A 16224-nucleotide genomic window follows, 5' to 3' on the forward strand; every position below is an offset into this window, starting at 1 on the left:
ATAGCGTGTCGCTCGCGCCCGCCCCGCCTCCTCCAACGCACTGGGCAGGCGCGGGGTGCGCGCATGCTCCGCAGGCGGGCTGCTGGGGTCTCGAGTCGCTGCAATCTGTTGCGCCGCCGCCCGCGGGAGCCGGCAGATCCGGGTCTCGTGGCTTAGAGTGACGTGGTCAGTCGAATCAAAACAGAGGAGGGGAGGAAGTCAGCGGCCAGGAGCAGCAGCGGCCGCGGCGTTCCGAGCAGCCGCAGCGTTCCGGAAGCTTCAGGCGGTTTTTCTGCCGAGCCTGGGTCCCGGCCCCCATCCTCCCCGCCCCGTCGGTTGTTGTCTGGGCGGGTGAGTGTCTCCCCCTCTACCACCGCCGTTTGCCGGCCCACCCTCCCGTCACCCTGTTTTTCTTGGGGGTTCCTCAGGCTCTGGGGAACTGCGGCGGCTGCGGCAGAGCGGGGCTGGCTTCTCAGGCTTGGTGGTTCTTCGGCCGGGCTGGTGACTGCACCGGGAGAAGCCCGCTGCTGCCGTGTCCGCGCCCCCCGGCGAAGAGCGAGGCAGAGAACCTGCAATTTGGCTCTCTCTGCAGGAAACCAGAGTCGGGGCTTGGCAGGAAAGTGGACGGTAGCCACGGGTGGTTTTATTTTTAGGGCAAGACCGTCAGCTCGGGTGGAGGCGTATAATGGAGTAAAAAGAGAATCGTAGCTGAAAGGAAAAACCCACAAACCCTGAAACCTACACTCTGTCATTTACCTCTATTTCTCTAGGTTTGATGAAGTCATTAGGATGCGTCCTTTGTTGTGATTGATGAGCCAGGAAAGCTGCCATCCAGAAAGCGGGAGCTTTTTTAGCTCTTATTGTGGTGGGAGTTTAAAGAATTCCTTTTTTCTGTTCAGTTAGTAGAACCGGAGCTGACAGTAAAGAGGTAGTACCCTTTATAAAGATAGATAATGTGCGATAAACTGGTTACCGGAGTACCTGAAGTCCAGTGTTGACGTTTAAAGCCAAAGTTTTCCAAAGTGGCTGTTTCTGTGTGTGTTAGGATTTTAGCCAAGATGATGTTTGTTAGCTGTAGAAAGTCGATAGGATGTTTTCACTTGTCCTAGTTTGCCGAATCGAAGATTCGGCCTTATTAGAATGTCTTGGTTTTGCATGGAGAGCCAGATGAGCCTCACGCACGTAATATCTGCGTTTGTTGAAGAGACCTTCCAGTTTTTGTGTGTTATTGTTATAAACCGTTGCCAGCTCTACATGCACGATAACTTGAGGTGTAAGGACGGTGGAAGACCTTTCAGGTGTTTTAGTCTTTAGACCCTATTCAGTGGCGGTTGCAGAAAGCTTGTGTTCTCTTTGACTTCAGGTGGCCGGCCACGCAGATTCTTCTAGTGTAGGCTGCTTCAAACCCTGCCACCCTCTGCGCCCCTCGACAGCACAGAGACAAGAGGACCAAACCTTTTTGCCCTAAGTTGGTGTTTAAAAAAAGAAGATTTTGTTGTTGTTGTTTGGTCCCCAGAAAACTGATTAATTGAGGTGTTTCTTTGGTAAATGGCAAGAAAGGAGAAAACACGTATGTGCTAATTGATTGCCCCTTATGAAATCCAGAAAGAGTACTTAGGAATTTAGGCTACTCCCTTGAAGGGTGCAACCTTGGGTGGTATAACATGGATCACTTCTTAACGAATTTCTTTCTCCTATATGTGCAATTGAGATCTTTTTTCTTAATACCACAGTTGGAATCCTGCTGATTTAGAAAAATGAAATTGTTTTCTTGAAGTTCTTTTTTTTTTTTTTACCTTTTATGTAACCTGTAACTGAATATTTTTGCTTATATGCAATAATTTGTAATAATTGGAGAATTATTACAATTAATAAACAAGAAAATAAGTCATTGATAATCCTGCCATCCAGAGATGACCAAAATGTTAGTGGTTTATATCCTTCCAGACTTCTTTTTTGCAGTTAGACATTTTATTCAAAAATGGTATCATAACTGCATATGCTTTTCTGTAACCTTGCTTTTTCGCATAGTAGTACTTTGGAGTAACAAAATGTATATTTTAACAGGTACGGACTTTTGGAACCTATCTTTTAGGGTATATTCACTGTATATTTGCCAAACCTTTCCTCCCAAACTTTTATGATAGTACAAAGAAGTTAATATGCATTGTGTAGCCGTGGTTTTCTTGTTTAACCCTTGGGAGAGCAGGCACAAAATAGCCTAAGTTGATAACAGGTAGTTTAAAAGAGTTTTGCTAATTTAGTGATTTGATTCAGGTAAAGCTTTAGTTCTGTTCCATAGCTACACTGTGCTCCAAATGCTGACCAGCTGTCCAGGCCTCCGTTAGTGAGGTCCTGAAAGATTTGACTTTATGAATCACACTGAAGAGTCTTGGATGTATGCCCGTTTAGCCCAGTGCCTTTTTGGTGGTGCCAAAAGAGAAGGAAATGTTCCCTTCACCTCAGCTTCAAAAGATAAGTACTGTCTAGGAAGTATCCTAAGTATACTAATAACCTATTTACATCTGTTAGTTGTGAACTACCTAGAACCTTTAAGTCTATTTTTATTCTGTATCTCTTGGGTAATTAGTCCCAGATGCTTACTACTTATTTTGTGACTTAGTTCTTTTTCTTTGACTTACCTTAATTGGAGTGTTTATATTCTAAATTTGGCCATTACTACCCATCGCTACCGCCTCTACCTTTGTCACCTTTCACCATATCTGGCCTACTGTAATAACCTCCTGACCTCCCTGCCTCCACTTTGGCTTTTTATGGTAATTCCCCTTACCACAGCCCAGAGATCCTTTAAAGTGTAAATTATGTTGCCTTGTTTTTGGAGAGCCTTTCATCACATTCAGAATAAAATACAAACAACGTGTTCTGGAACAGCCTCCTTCCCTTAACTCACCTTGTATCGCTCTGCCTAGATTAGTACCCTAGGGCCTGGCCATGTCTGTTCCTGTGTTCTAGACCCACTAGGACAAGCTGGGAACTTGCTAGGCTTGTTCCTGCCTTAGGGCATTTGAGCTTGCTGTACCCTGTGGCTTCAGTATTCTCCCAGATCTTGCTATGGCTGATTCCATCATGACATTCAGGTTTCAGATGTTTCTTTGAGGAAATTTCTCCCCAGTTATCTCTCCATTCTCTTTTATTTTATTCATAACATTTTGCACTATCTGGAATTTCCCTATTTTTTTAATATTCTGGTTCCTATGCTAGAAGTTAAACTGAAAATTGGGATCCTGCGGATGTTTTCCTATTCTCTGCCTAGTAGGTACTTAATGAATGTTAGTTGAATGAATGAACTTGCTGAACATGTCTGTATTCCTCTAGAACATACTGTCAGTTTTAGATAAGCCCTTTATATAGAAGAATCCTAGTTTTGAGTCTTTTTTTTTTTTTTTTTTTTTTAATAGGACGGTGCCTTGATTCTCTTACTTCAGTAATTCTTGATGTTTGGGCCAGAGCATGGCTACATTCTACTTTAGAACTGTAGAATTAATCCCTGGGAGGAATGGGTTCCAGGAATCTGCATTTTCAACAAGCCCTTGAGGTGATTTTAATGCATATCAAAGTTTGAGAATGTTTCTTAATATTTTAATGGCTTTTCTCTGGGAGATTACTTCTTGCTTTGTAGTAATAATGATAGCTACCATTTTGGGGAACTCTCTTACGTGTTAGGTACTATGCTAAAAAATTACATGTTTTTCAGTTAACTGTAGATGTAGAACAACTCTGACGTAGGTATTCCTACTTCCATTTTACACATGAAGGAACTGTGACATGGTAAGTGGCAGAAAGTTGGACTTGAACATATCTGTTAATCACTATACCCTACTGCCTCTGAACTAGCGTTTAGAATTGTACACAGTACTTTGGTTTTGATAGACCATGTTTTTGTTAAGGGCAAGATAGTGTATTCTATCTCATTTCCAATCCAATCCTTAATGAAGTCCATTGGTTTGTTGGTCTTTTTGCTGAAGTTGCACAGGCAAAGTTGCAGAGGGAGAGGACCTCTGTAAAGACTCCTAGGTCTTCTTGCTTTGTTGTATTGAGAGCCTACCAGGCTTAAAGTAAATTTTAAGTATTTGAAGTTTTCTCCTTCCTGTGCATTACCTTGTCTTCCACACACCAAAAACCTACCACTTTCTGTCTGCTTATGTAGTCATTTGAATTCTTTCTGTATTTTCTCCATTGATGTGAGTGATTAACTATTTGGACTATCATTGGATCATTGTAAACTGAATAGATTTTTCACTGCAAGACCCCTTTCTAAATGAGCTAAAAAAATGTTAAATTTGATTGGTGTGTTGATTTTTTTGAGGTGGGGGAACTTAATCTAGAAAAATACCGGTTGTCTTTAGTTTCTTCCTAGTCTTTAAGCTTAGCTAACTGTGTTTATCTTTGGAGGCTCAGGTCACACATGACCTTTACCAGAGCTCTGTCCTCACCCACCTCAGGCTTCTGTAAATAGCAATGTTTCTGATCCCATCACTTCACTTTCTGTATTTAATTGTCTGTGGCTATTTGGCCTATTTGATCGGAAGACCCATGAGGTCAGGGAGGACCAGTTAGACAATCAGTAGGCATGTTGATGTAATAAATAAAAGAAGAAAAATAACAACTTTAATCTGTGTTTGTAAAAAATGGTACATCGCTAAAAGGAATTATTTGTGATCTTTTCCCATATAATTTAATAGGACTTAGAACAAAACCTCAATACAAGACCCTAAATTGTCCAAATTAATAAATAGTGATATATTGGTATATGAAATATAAAGATTTTGCAGAAAGTGAAGCACTCCCAACTGTTCTTTGTTATATTTTGGCTTCTATAAGGACTTTTTATGACCATAAAACTTCTTAGACGATTAACTGATACATGCTATACAGGCTTATAAGTAAAGGTATTCTTTTGGTACGTGTTTATGTGCATATTCGTGTTTTGGCCCACATAATAAGTACTAACCATATGAATGGTTGTTTCTGTAGTTGGGCACCTATCAGCAGATCCTCCATTTGGATAAAGAGCAGTTTGGGCACTTTAAAAGCCATTTTGAAAAAGGGCTGAAAATTAGTTGAGTCTTAAATTAAACTGTGGTTACCTGCCTGAATATCAGTAATAGTGGCATTTACCTTTTATGACTATATTTGCCAGCCCCTTGAATTCCTTCACACACTTCCCATGTACTTGTCACATCAGTCCTCCAAGTCAGATACTGTTATTCCTAATTTACACTGCAGGAAATAGGCTCTGACCAGTTAGGTAAGTTGCCCAGGGTAAAGCCACTGGTACTGTTGGGATTCAAACCCAATTTTCCCCTGACCCAAAGCTCATGGACTTTATATGGCAGCAGTATCGACTGATCTTCCATGATCATAGAAGTTATAGTAAGTAAACCTACTTTTTACAGCTGTCAGAATATGCTAGTAGAACTCCTTTCATGAATTGAAGATGGGTTTCTAATAGCCCCTGTGTTTTGTTTTTTTTTTTTTAACATAAGAGATGCTTGTTATGAAAAGCTGCAAGACGGTAGTATATGAAGCCCAACACAACAAAATCTGTAATCTTCTCATTCAGAAGTTATCTCTGTACATGGCATTTTCTTCCAGTCTTTTATTTATTTATTTAAAATGAATCTTTGGGGGACGTCTGGGTGGCTCAGTCGGTTGAGCATCTGACTCTTGATTTCAGCTCAGGTCGTGATCTTGAGATCCATAGGATCGAGCCCCGTGTTGCACTCTGTACTGACAGCGCACAGCCTACTTGGGATTCTCTCTCTACTCTCTCTCTGCCCCACCCTCCCCCCAAAATAAATAAATAAACTTAAAAAAAATTTTTAAAATAAAAAATAAACTTCATCTTTGGTGTAAATAAGATGTAATACCCACATAAGCTTGTATCTTAGTTTAGTTTTGTGGGGTTTTGTTTTTGTTTTTGTTTTAACTTAATGAGCTTTTTACCATGGCCTTAGAAACTTTCTACTTTCTTGATTTCTAGAAACTTTTTTATTTTTAACTGGCTACATTTTTTTTTTTTATTTTTTTAAAATCTTTCTTTCTCTTTTTAGTAATCTCTGCACCCAACCTGAGGCTCAAACTCAAGATCCCAAGATCAAGAGCCGCTCACTCTTCTGATTGAGCCAGCCAGGCACCCCTTAACTGGCTATATTTTAGAAGATATTTTGAATAAGCTTGATTACTTGGAGTTTTCATTTAATGTTGGACATGAGTGTAGTTGCCAGTTTCACCATTATAAATGATACTGTGATGAACCATGGCTTTAAAAGTTAACCTAAGCTCTGAATGATTAGAGCAACCAGTCTAATTCTTTTTTTTAAGTTATGTTTAAGACTTTTTAATGATTTGAAATGTAGTGATTTTAATCGTAATTTGACAAGTATATACAGTATACATGTATTTGTGATGCCTAGAAAATTTACATGAGAGTTTTTAATAGAGATTACCTCAGAGGGGAGAAAAGTACTTTTAACTTTATTTTTAAAAAGAGAAAACTTCTTGTATTTGAATTTTGAAACTATAAATGTGTATTGTTTAAAAAAAAAATCAAGTCCTGGGGCACCTGGCTGGCTCAGTTGGTTGAGCATCCAACATCCGCTCAGGTCGTGATCTCAACAGTTTGTGAGTTTGAGCCCTGCATCAGGCTTGCTGCTGTTAGCACAGAGCCTGTTTCAGATATTCTGTTCTCCTCTCTTCTGTCTCTTTCCCCGCTCCTGCTCACGCTCTCATTTTAAAAAATTAAAAAATAAATGTAAAAAAATCAACTCCTTTGAAAAATTAAAATCTTGCTTCTAAACTAAAACCTAATTTTTAGATGTGTAATAGGGTTTCTATTGTGTTAATAACATTTTAAACCTCAGTGCTCTTGTTTTGGAGAAAGTTCCCTTCTCATAGCTTATTTTCCTACTGAATTTTCATTTCCTATTTTAAATTTAGGTCGTGGCACAGATGTGAGTCTCAGCTTTTTAAAAATACAAAATGAAGCTGGTTTTTGCTTGACTGCACTCATTGATAAGTACTACATGTGCAGTGTTTTCAGAATTTAACAGCTTAAAATAAAGATGTTTCAAATCAAGATAGGAAAGCAGTAAGCATCTTCCTGGTATATGCAACAGACTTAGAGGTGTTCTGGCTGCTAGCTTGTTTTATATTACTATATACTTTTTAAAACACAAGTTAATTTTTTTACATAGTATGTATTTTGTTGCTTTGTTACTCTTAGCAAAGGTAATATAAAAGAAACTGACTTGCTTAAAATTTTGAAGACAAAAAAAATCTGTGGTGTTTATTCAAATTTCATTTTTTAACAATATTGGTTTCTTTATCACATTGGGTCTAAGCATTTTTCCTGTCATCATGAGTGGCATTTATGTGCATCTGTCTATAAATGTGTTATCTAGGTTGTAGCATGGATGAGAGGGATTACATGAATTGGGAGAGCAGTAACCATATTTCTTTCTGTTCAAGAAATTATATAAGCAAGCAAATGAATGAGAGAAAAAGTCTTGATTCCACTCTTTGAATGATGTAAATTATTTACAAACTTGTAATATTACTTGTGATGTACTTCACAATTTCAGAACACACTAGTACTGTATTTTGTAATAAGAGCTGTTGAAAATTGCTTTCTTAACATAAGTAACCTGTATCCACTATGATTTGGTATTACATAGTATGGAGTTTTTATATCATCTTCTGTTGAATTTTTCTGTTTGTAACTTAGGAAAAACAGACTTTTTTCCTTAGTTTAAAAGTTTTTTATTCAGGGGACGCCTGGCTGGCTCAGTTGGAAGAGCATGTGACTCTAGATCTTGGGGTCTTGATTTCAAGCCTCATGTTGGGTATAGAGATTACTTTAAAAAGTAAATGAAAAACTTAAAACATTTTTTAAATTCAGAACATGTCTAATAAGTATTCTTGTGTAAATTTTAGAAAACATTTTAGAATATGAAAAATTTGGTTATGATGTTGGATACAAAGATGGTTCATTTGAAAAGTTTTCCTTTATTTGACCATTCACAATAAATTTTACAGACCATTCACAATAAATAAATAAATAAAAGACTGAGAGAGAATCTTTGGGACTGTACAAAAGTAAGGAACATCCAGGGAAGGTCAGGAAATTCCTAGGTGAGGGACCAAGATTCAGAACAGAAGACTTCTTTCTGCTTTGTATCTTTTATGCAGAAGAGCGATAGCTGAGCCCCAGGGGAATACAAACCTGCCAAAGCAGTATACAGAGATCTCAGGCTGAGAGTTCAAGATAAATTTAAAACGTAAGGGCTTAAGACTTGAATTGGCCCAGAGCATTTTACAGCTTATAAAGCACTCTTACACATTCTTGCTTGGTCTTCGAAACAACCCTTTAAAAAGAATAGTTTCAGTTATTGCTCTTGTTTTATAGATAGGGAAAGTGAAGTCAAAGAGAAGCTAATTTATCCTTTTCTCAGCACTGCTGTAACTTGAATTGTTTATCTAAGATGTATTCTGCTATCCCATGATGTTTTAGCCTAAGGTGATTCCTAGAATACAATCAAATATAGGTAAAGGAAGAAAAAGGTCACTGAGGAAAGAGAAGGTAGTGTCTAAGACATAGGGAAATCGAGTACATTAACTGCGAGTTTCTAGAATAGTGGTGGCAGCCCTGGGGTGGACCTTTTATAGAATCCTGCAGAGATATTGGAGGAATTAAGGAGCTGAAGAAATTCTTGATGTCCTTGAAGAGTTAAGCTTTTAGAAGCGATGGGTGGAAGGTTAGTTGAGGAGAGAATTCTTTGATTTTGAGCTTTCTCCTGAGAGGTCACTTGTCTGTGACATTTATTTTGGCTGTTAATTATACACTGGTATGTAATTATTATTATATGAGTTAATTATAATTAATAATTGATTGCAGCTCTTAGAGGTAAGGGATGCCTTTTATTTGTTTTATATCCTCCTCTGAACTCTTCTGCCAGTTACTTAGTCCCCCGAAGCCTTGTTAGATATATACTTCAGAGGAAAGGAGAAGTGAGAGAAGACATGGGTTTGAATCACACCTCTGCTTTGTGACACTGGGTAAGTCACTGAGGCTCTCCGGACCTCAGTTCTTCTCTGTTTAAATGAATAGGTGAGAACTGCTGCATCCCCAAAGTTTTAATAGTAACACTTGTGAAGTTGTGATTTGTTGAATTATGAGTAAATGAAGGCTTGTCATCCTCATACATGTAGGTAATGTATACCCTACCTATACAGTGATATCTTGCACAGACCTATTGGTAACACTCATCTTGTTTCTTGTATACATTCCCATTACACTCTGTGGAAAATAAGTATTTTGTTGTTATTCTTTCTAGCCTGCTTTGGTCTCTTCCTTTTGAATAGTATGCTCTTTCTGAAAGAGTGCCTTGAAGCTTTTTGTAATCCTGTAAAAATATTTTGTAAGAATTTCAGAGATGGTTCTTATTGTACTTTCTCTTATAAATAGCTCATTCTAGGTGGAACAATATAGGGTCATCCTATTGGATCAGTATAGGGAATATTATAGGGAATTTGTAATTATAATTGCTTGGTTAGTAATTTGAGTTTTAAAATTTGTTGTGATAGAATTCAGGGAGTCTCAACTCCAAAGCACAGAGATTGTAATATTTAGGGTATATAATGGAATTTAATTTCAACATTTAAATTATTTTATTTTATTTTATTTTTTTGAAGTTTCTTTATTTAGAGAGAGCTCACATGACCAGGGGAGGGGCAGAGAGAGAATTCTAAGTAGGCTCTGCACTGCCAGCACAAAGCCTGATGTGGGGCTTGATCTCAGGAACTGTGAGATCATGACCTGAGCCAAAATCAAGAGTCAGACGCTTAACCAGCTGAGCCACCCAGGTGCTCCTCAACATTTAAATTAAAAACATAAAATGTCTTTAACTTCTCCCAGACATAGCTTTAGCACAGTTTTTAGCAAATGATTAACTAATTTGAACTTGTGTCTGCATCCTTTTCTTGTCTACTTCCCATCAGAGATGCAAATGTAGTTTAAGTGAAAAGTAAGTCATTGATAAGAAGTAATAGGAAGTCAGTTGATAGTCATCTAATTTCTGTACTGCTCTGAAGTTGTCTTTGTAAGATTGAAAGAAATGTCACTAGCATGATTGGTCATATCAGAAAGATGTGGAATGAGCCCTGGTCAGGAATTTACATTGTCTCTTCCTGTCCAGAGTTCATCTCATACTAGATGTGTGATCATGGTCAAATTGCTAGCTTCCCTGAACCTATTTTTCTCATTTATGTCTTATGTTATGTTTGTTATGTTATGTTTTAGAGAGAGTGAGTGCGTGCATGCACGAGTGGGAAAGGGACAGAGGCAGAGGGGGAGAGAATCTTAAGCAGGCTCCATGCTCAGCACAGAGCTGAATGTGGGGCTTGATCTGACAACTGTGAGATCACGACCTGAGCCGAATCAAGAGTCAGATGCTTAACCAATTAAGCCACCTGGGTGCCCCCTATTTTCCTCATTTAAAAACAGGGATAATTTTCCTGCTTTGACTTTGTCAGAAGGGGTGTTGATAGCATGTGAAAGTAGTTAAGCTACAGGCAACTATAAACTACAGGTATGGCTATGTTTGCTTGAGATCCATTTCTGATAAAAGAATAGAGCAAGTGAATATGTGTTGTGTATGAGTGAATTTGAACACCTTATTACATTGAGATGTTGGATCATCTGATAAAATTAATCCCAACCGTTTAATTGTAGTATATTAGTATATAGCATGATAATGATATTTTACTCGAATTGATAGACAAATATTTTGTTCTCCATGTTTAATATGAAAGATGGCCAAAATTTTGGGATATCTCTTCTCTTTTGTTTGGTCAGTTGTCTAATTTACTATGGAATAAAAACCTCTGCATAAAAACTTGGGGTCAGAAAGCTGTTTCTAGAAGGAAATTATTTTTAGAGATGAGTAATTCCCTATATGATATAATTGGGAACAAGGTTAAGAATAAGAGTGGAAAGCAAACTCAAGTGTAGTCTCCCTGAATGTCCTGGAAGCAGTTCTAGCAGTTTCTGGCATTTGGTTCACTTTCTTGGTTTTATAACTTTCAAGTTTTCATCAGTAGAATTGATGCTTTTTAGAAAAAAATGCATAGAATACTTATTCTGAGTTCCCCATTTCATTGACCATCATTTCTATTTTCTGTCTTAAACAAACTGCATGCATTCTAAATTGTTACTTTGCATTGTGCTCTTGCTGTGGGTGTTTATTTTTATTTTTTTGAAGGGAAAGAATTTTGATACCGTTCTTGATCACTGTAAAGATTCGATTGGCTGTTTGAAAAGTTGATTTCATCATAAATCACTTTCTTAAAATCACAGTAGAAAGATTATTTTCATCCTTCTTGAAACAGCCTTGGTTATCCCTGCTTTCTCAAGAAGAGCCCTATGTTTGCATGGAGGGAAACTGAAGTGTGTTTTGTTTTTCTTTAAAACTGTAGTAAAAAAAAAAAACCTTAAGTATGTTTGAAATTTTTGGTACTAAAAGGTAAAATAGTATAATGAGTTCCTGTGTACCCATCAACTGGCTTCAACAATTATTTAACTCATGGCTGTTTTATTTTGTGTATTCTTCTCCCTTGCAGGATTATTTTCAACTAGTTTCCAGGCATTATATCTCGGTAACTGAAAATACCTAGTAGGATCTCTCAGAGATAAGGACTCTTTTTAGATGTGTAATTGACATTGTAGTTATGTTAAAAAAAAAAAAAAAATTAGTAATTCCTAAATGTTATTTGACCCAGTCAGTATTCAAAGTTCCTTGTTCTTGCATAAATTTCCTTTTATAATGTTTGAATCAGGATTCAAACAAGGTCTGTACATTGCATTTAATTGATGCCTCCTAAATCTCTTAACCATATCCCTGCCATATCTTAATGTTTTATTTATTTACTTTTTGCCATTTATTTACTGGTAAATCTGAGTTAGTTTTCCTGGGTTTAGCTGCAGTATCCAGAAATTTTTTCCTTATTATAAGAGTTCATGTGTGATCATTATATGATACTTCAAAAATAAAATGTGTAGGGATACCTGGGTGGCTCAGACAGCTCAGAGCCTGGAGCCTGCTTTGGATTCTGTGTCTCCCTCTCTTTATGCCCCTCCCCCACTTGTGCTCACTCGTTCTCTCTCTCAAAAATAAGTGAATAAACTTTTTTAAAAAGTTAAAAAAAATAAAATGTATAAAGGGAAAGGTAAAATCCTGTCACCTAGAGATACCCAAGGTTGAAGTTTTTGGTATGCATGCTTTCAACTTTTTTGAGTTTGTGTTTTCTTGTGCTTTTTTAACCATGTGCATGTGCTATGCTTATTTTTATATACTATTTGATATACTTTAATATTGTGTTGTGATCATTTCCCCATGTCATTATGAAAGAAAATGAAACATTTGGCTGCCTAATACTTCATAGAATGTATCATAATTTAACCATTCCCTTTTACCCATTTAGATTGTTCTAGTTTTTCACTGTTATGAGAACCATCTTTGTACATAATTCTTTGTGTTTCAGATTTTTAAAAATAGAAACTGAGTTATTCAGAGGCCACGAACCTTTTTTAACTTCTGGATTCATATTGCCATAAAAATTATTATAATTTGTAATCTCAAATGCATTCTACAATTTATTTAAGAATCTGTTTGCATATGCTCTGTTATTAAGATGCCTTTGTGAGCCATATTAGTTGAATGTGGTTTTTCCCCAATTCTTTTGCTCTTTTTATTTTATTTGGGTTTTTTTTTTTAACTTACACGGTATTATGTTGTAAATTTGTTGGTATTTTCCGTTGTGTGTGGGTAGTTCTTCCACAATGGTCAAATAAATATTCACCTAAATTGCCTTCTAGAATTACTGATGGGTTTTTTCCTTCTTAACTGTTAGTAGGTTTTCCTAAGACCATTTATTAAAATACTGATTCCTTCATTCATTTGTGATTTAAGCTTTGATGTATAGATAAATACATTTTGTGGTTGGTATGTTCAGAAAATTCTATAAAAAGAATTTATTTCTTATTTCCTAGGTTTACTTATTTACTAGGTTGTTGTATTATCTTTATCCCTCTCCTTCCTCCACCTTTGTTTTTCTGCTTGTCATCCCACCTATGATGTGCATCCAAGATGTCTTTGATTCTGGATTTGCCCTGGGAAAACAAAACTAGTCCAGTCCTTGTCTTTTTCTTTTTTGTCTGTATATAAAAAAAATTTTTTTTGAGTGTTTATTTATTTTTGAGAGAGACAGAGACAGAATGTGAGTGGGTTAGGGGCAGAGAGAGAGGGAGACACAGAATCTGAAACAGACTCCAGGCTCTGAGCTGTCAGCACAGAGCCCGATGCAGGGCTCGAACTCACAGAGCTGTGAGATCATGACCTTGAGTCATGAGCTGTCAGCACAGAGCCCAATGCAGGGCTCGAACTCAGGAACGGTGAGATCATGACCTGAGCTGAAGTTGGATGCTCAACCTACTGAGCCATCCAGGTGCCCCTGTGTATTTTTTTAAAACATTTTTTGTTAAAGTTTATTTATTTTGAGAGAGGGAGAGAACACGAGCAGGGTAGGGGCAGAGAGGGAGGGAGAGAGAGAATCCCAAGCAGGCTCCATACTGTCAGTGCAGAACCCGAGTTGGGGCTCAAACTCAGGAACTGTGACATCATGACCTGAGCTGAAATCAAGAGTTGGATGCCTAACTGACTGAGCCACCCAGGTGCCCCTGCCTTCATTTTAAACTCAGTTTGACAAAGCATTATATAAACATTGATAGTTTGTGGTATTTATACTGTTATTTCAGCATTTTGATTTCTCTTTTTAAAGTTTCTACCAGAGAGTGAGTAGGAGCAGGGAAAGGTCAACTTTTTTTTATTAAGTTTTTAATTTTAATTCCAGTATAGTAAACATACGGTGTTATATTAGTTGCAGGTGTACAATACAGTGATTCAGTAATTGTGTACATTACTCAGTGCTCACTCATCATGATAAGTGTACATATTCTTTAGGGAAAGATAAACTTTGGAAAACTGAGTTTGCAAAGAATGATTATCTCAGATTTAGGGCAAAGACTGATTTTAGAAGTATCCATGTATATACTTAGTAATTTCTTGTTGATATGATTTGTTTCATTTTGTAATACATTTACTTATAAAGTTTAGAAGCCCTTTTATTATATATTAAGTCTAGCCAACAAATTCAGCGATGACAGAGGGTCAGAGGGTTACAAGAGAAAATTGAGATGCATTTATTTGTTCCTAGAGCTAATGGTTCTGGCAGTGGGAAGAACAAGAAACTTCCAGTAAGGTTATTCTTTTAAAAAGTTAATATTTTTTTGAATAGTTCAGAAGTGTTGTTACTACTTCTGTCCCCTAGCCACCCTTTCCAGAGGCAACCAATTATATAATTACCTTTAAATACTAAATTCTTAAGGTTTTAGACCATTTGCAAACCTCTCTCTATAGATAAAAATTCATGTTTAAGTTATTAATGTGTGGGAGTTTTGGCAACAACCTTTAGTATTTCGGGTAGAATCATTTGTTTAATGTGTACATGAATGTTTATATGTATATACAAATTGACATACCCTTACGTAAATATATAATTTGATTCAAGCAGTAAAATGTAGTATGGAAACTTAGGAAAAGAAGAAGAAGAAAACATCATCTGATCTCCTTAACAGAACCAGTACAGTCATTTTAACATAGCATAATTCTTCCCTGGGTTTAAATTCTGGACATATAGTAATTCTACATACTTTTTTTTTTTCTTTAACCACAAGAATTTCACATTGCGCATACTGAATTTCTGACTCATTTCTTATGAAGGAAATGAATTTTTAGTAATATTGCTCTTGGAAGCAGGGTAGGGAACTAACCTTTATTGAAGAAGAGAAACAACTAGAGATTGGCAAAAAAGTAGGGAGTTTAAATAAGGGTACATATTTTTATAATTCAGCCTTGAGAAAAATAAAGTAAAAATCAAGTTGTAGTAATTCTGGATTGTTAGAACTGATTGTTTTCCCCTCCTCCTCCTACTCTTCCTCCTATTCCGCCTTTTTTGTAAGTTAAGTGATAAACCCAATGTGGGGCTTGAACTCATGACCCTAAGATTAAGGGTTACATGCTCCACTGACTGAGCCAGCCTGGAGCCCTATTTTAAGGAATGGATCCAAGATGTATAAAGGATAAGCTGACATTTTGTTATGTTTTTATGTGGATACCAGAGGGAATTTATTTTAAAAGGAAAGTTTGTGGTATGCTAAGTCATGCTAAGTTTATGTTGAGACCTCAGTGAAGCAGGTACAGCAGAGGCCAGAGACTCTAAGTCATAAAATGTAAAGGGATTGACACATCGAAAGGCCTAGTATACAGTACTCTACTTCAAGTAAAAATTAATTTATTAGCCTCTTGATAGAATTATAGGGAGGGTGATCCCAAAAAGTTTCTGGAGAGCAATGGATAATTGTGGAATTAATAGTATATTACCCAATATTACTAATTTAAGATAAGTAAAATGTCAGTAATCTATTTCTTTTTATCATTTGTAAGGACTTACCTAGGATCACCTGGAAGTAGTATTAGTCTGCTTTGTCTTCTCTGATCCGTGATAAGTTTTGTGTTCTTTCTTTGTTTTTGATGTCCTTGACAGTTTTGAAGGAGTATTGATTAGGTGTTTGTAGAATTTCTCAGTTTGGGTTTGATGATTTTTTCTCATGATTAGACTTAGTGTTTGGGGGGAAGAATACCACAGACATGAACTGCCCTTCTCATCACATATTAATAAAGAGTACATAATATCAGCATGATTTATCACTCATGATATATACCTTGATCTTTTGGTTAAGGTAGTATTTGCTAGGTTTCTCCACTATAAAGTCACCTTTGCTTTCTATATTCTACTCTTTATAAGTAAGTCACTAAGTCAAGTCCACACTCAAGGTCAGAGGAGAGTTAAGCTTTACCTCTTCGAGGGGTTAAATCTACTTACAGTATTTGGAATTCTGTACGGAAGATTTATTCCTTTCCATCGTTCTGCTTTCCCCGCTCTGTTGGAGTATTTAAAAATAAATCACAGATAAAACACACGTCAGTGACAAGAACATTTTTAGAGTTTTTTTTTTTCTTTCTTTCTTTCTTTTTTTTTTTTTTTTTTTTTGAGTAACTCTACACCCAACATGGGGCCTGAATTCACGGCCCCAAGATCAAGAAGCAT

At 36.8% G+C, this 16224-nt stretch overlaps 1 protein-coding gene across 2 annotated transcripts in view; it reads left to right on the forward strand.

Moving 5' to 3' along the window:
• Positions 1 to 72: 72 nt before the first annotated feature.
• Positions 73 to 16224, forward strand: part of SMIM14 (small integral membrane protein 14) — a 77596-nt gene continuing 61444 nt past the window's right edge. The window contains exon 1 of one of the 2 annotated variants that reach the window (XM_019413851.2): positions 73 to 330. The gene's annotated coding sequence lies outside the window, so the exon portion shown is untranslated. Of the gene's footprint in view, positions 331 to 8981; positions 9058 to 16224 lie in introns of those variants that run through there. The other variant, XM_019413857.2, reaches the window with a different exon arrangement.

This window comes from Panthera pardus, unplaced genomic scaffold, assembly GCF_024362965.1.
Source record: "Panthera pardus isolate Hobbes unplaced genomic scaffold, ASM2436296v1 HiC_scaffold_13, whole genome shotgun sequence".
NCBI lineage: Eukaryota > Metazoa > Chordata > Mammalia > Carnivora > Felidae > Panthera > Panthera pardus.